Source organism: Trematomus bernacchii, unplaced genomic scaffold (assembly GCF_902827165.1).
Source record: "Trematomus bernacchii unplaced genomic scaffold, fTreBer1.1, whole genome shotgun sequence".
In the NCBI taxonomy this organism is placed as follows: Eukaryota; Metazoa; Chordata; class Actinopteri; order Perciformes; family Nototheniidae; genus Trematomus; species Trematomus bernacchii.
In genome coordinates, this window is record NW_022987542.1 from 687923 (window position 1) to 691088 (window position 3166).

The following is a 3166-nucleotide window of genomic DNA, read 5'->3' on the forward strand; positions in this document are numbered from 1 at the left end:
CACATGACAGCCCGCCTGGCACGTAACATTAACAAAAACAAAGTACATAGGAGCATGGGACCATTGTTTTAAGATGTACTTGAAAAAAAAGATGAACAACCAAATCGTGAAGCTTTGAATCATAAGTGATCTCATGCCCAAAGCCAAGCTCCAGGTTTAGCAAGCCAATCACAGCATGCCTGTTAATGTGTCCGACATTCAACCTGTGTTTCAAGTTATTATTCTGTCTCATTTCTTACTCAGTATCTTAATGCTGTGGTTTTATTCAGACTGATTACAGAACCTAATCGTTTGTAGATCATTGAACTCTAAATGTCTGCTTGCAGATAAATTAGTGACACATTTACAATATTTAATTTGAATGGCTATTCCTGCCATTCTAACACGAAAGCTTCATGTAGGCCCATATGCTACAGCAGCTAAAGGGATTCATTCATATTGATAAACTACGTAGGCCTACTTAAATCCATTTAGTTAATGTTATCCAATATTACTCTTTTTCTAATAGAGTTTAGAGCCTGGATATCTGTACACAAAAAGATCCCATCCTAACCTAAATGATATTATCAATCAAGTCATCAGTTTGCTTTTTCACGGTCAGTGTCTCTGCCTCGTCGTTACAGGCATCTAGATTCTGCCTCAGTTGATCCAGAACCACTGCTAGAGCTCTGCGTTTGGTGAAGGTAGAATCCTGTGGTCTGAAACCAGGAGGTCTATGTCTACGTAATACTTACCCTCCACATCCCTGTAGCTCTAACCGGTGGCTTTGCAGCCCATGAACACATTTTAAAAGCTCAGTTTTAATCAGTTTGTTTCTCAAAGCCTGTTTGTTGGCAGTGTGAACCAATTTTCATCTGCATGCAGCGTCTTCTTTGTAACATTCCAAGTTTCACTGCAGCCGCTTTCACACCAAGTACTTAGCCGGTACTTGTACCCGCTACTTGTTCCCCCGAACTCTTTAGTCCCTGGAACTGTCCTAGTAGATCGCGTTCTCACCGGAATAAGTCACCGAGGGAATAAAGCCGCATTTATCTGTGACTTTCTGTTTGTGTAAGAACGTGTGTGTGTGTGTGTGTGTGTGTGTGTGTGTGTGTGTGTGTGTGTGTGTGTGTGTGTGTGTGTGTGTGTGTGTGTGTGTGTGTGTGTGTGTGTGTGTGTGTGTGTGTGTGTGTGTGTGTGTGTGTGTGTGTGGATCAGAGTGACAGGTGACGCTCGCTGCGGCGATTAATCCCCCATCAAAATGCTTCTGTCAAATGAAGCTGCTGGGTCGCGTCTTCCGAGTAAATCGCCAGAACGCCGACACCTCCTCATCACTCCACCGCTCCCATGTTTTATTTTGTGTTGCCATAAGTTAGTCTCTCTCCGTTGGTGCGCTGGGCTAATGCTAATGCAGGCAAATAAAATGGCGGCTTCACAAAACCTTTCAGAGTTTTACGGGGCGTGGTTTGCAATTCGCCCAGCCAATCAGAAATTGTTAGTGTGGCCGACACACCCACGAACCTTTTCCTCCCCAAGAAAGTAGCACCTCTCTAGCAGGGACTATCTGGAGGTGAAAAGGTTGGCACGAACTAGGGACAAGTTCCAGATCTTTTTGGTGTGAAACCGAATCCCCCCCCCCTATCGGCCTAGTTCGGGGGGAAAAGCACTCCGGTGTGAAAGTGCCTTATGACCCAGCCGTGTGTCAATGAGTTGATATTTTATAGATGTTACATAAAGTGCTGCCTTCACATGCATTCGGTAATACTAACACCAAGTAACTATCCCAATCATATAGCCTTGGCTGTAGGCACTAAAAGCTTTACAAGAGATAAGATATCTTTCAGTAGGCTGCTCTCCTGGCAGGCAGACCGACCTTTGGCTTTGTCCACTGAGGGTTGTCTATTGTCCCTTTCTAAACCATAAGCATTGAAATATAAGTGCAGTTACTCAGTAAGGTAAGGCAAGGCAAGGCAAGGCAAGTTTATTTATATAGCACCTTTCAACACAAGGCAATTCAAAGTGCTTTACAAAAATGGAAGACATTAAGAAAATGGCATTTAAAATCAGTCATTAAAAAGAAAAGATAATAAAATAAACATTAAAAGAAAAAATACATGGATAAAAGTTACAGTGCAGTTTAAGATGTGAATAGTTCAATTAAAAGCAGCGGCAAAAAGAAAAGTCTTCAGCCTGGATTTAAAAGTAGTAAGAGTTGCAGCGGACCTGCAGGTTTCTGGGAGTTTGTTCCAGATATTCGGAGCATAATAACTGAATGCTGCTTCTCCATGTTTAGTTCTGACTCTGGGGACAGAAAGTTGACCAGTCCCTGAAGACCTGAGAGTTCTGGATGGTTCATAATTTAGCAGTAGGTCAGACATGTATTTTGGGCCTAAACCATTCAAAGCTTTATAAACCAGCAACAGTATTTTGAAATCTATTCTTTGACACACAGGAAGCCAGTGTAAGGACTTCAGAACAGGAGTGATGTGATCCACTTTCTTAGTGTTAGTGAGGACTCGAGCAGCGGCGTTCTGAATTAGCTGCAGCTTTCTAATAGATTTTTTAGTGAGACCTGGGAAGACACCATTACAGTAGTCGAGTCTACTGAAGATAAAAGCATGGACAAGTTTCTCCAGATCCTGCTGTGACATTAGTCTTTTAATCCTGGATATATTCTTTAGGTGATAGTGGGCTGATTTAGTAACTGTTTTAATGTGACTGTTGAAACTCAGGTCAGAGTCCATGACTACACCTAGATTTCTGGCTCTATCTGTTGTTTTGAACATTGCAGACTGAAGCAATAGCACAGTAGGGGTGTATCATTAGATTACTAAGGCTTATCAGTTTTACGATAGCGAGAATCTATTTAGGCTAAGTTGTCTTTATTCTTGTTTTTACAATCAGCACTTGAAAAAATAGGCAATTGCAAACGACAAGGTATGAGAAAATGAGATGCAAGTCACCATGGCAACACTGACAAATAAATGTAAATCGTGTCTCAAAAAAATGTGAATACGAATAAAAAACCTATACTGTGCATGCTCATTTCCGTAACCACTACGTTGGCATGTATAATGTTTTACAGTCTGTTGCAAAAATACAAACGGATTCAGGCTCTCTATTCATAGTGAAATAAACACTGACGTTTAGGTGCAGTTCTGGGACAAGTATTCAGACATGTTGGTTC

The 3166-nt window shown here is 41.5% G+C and overlaps 1 protein-coding gene across 2 annotated transcripts in view; it reads left to right on the top strand.

The window, feature by feature from the left end:
- LOC117476203 (caspase-1-like) overlaps nt 1-3166 on the top strand; it is a 61392-nt gene that overhangs the window by 51334 nt on the left and 6892 nt on the right. The window lies entirely within an intron of this gene.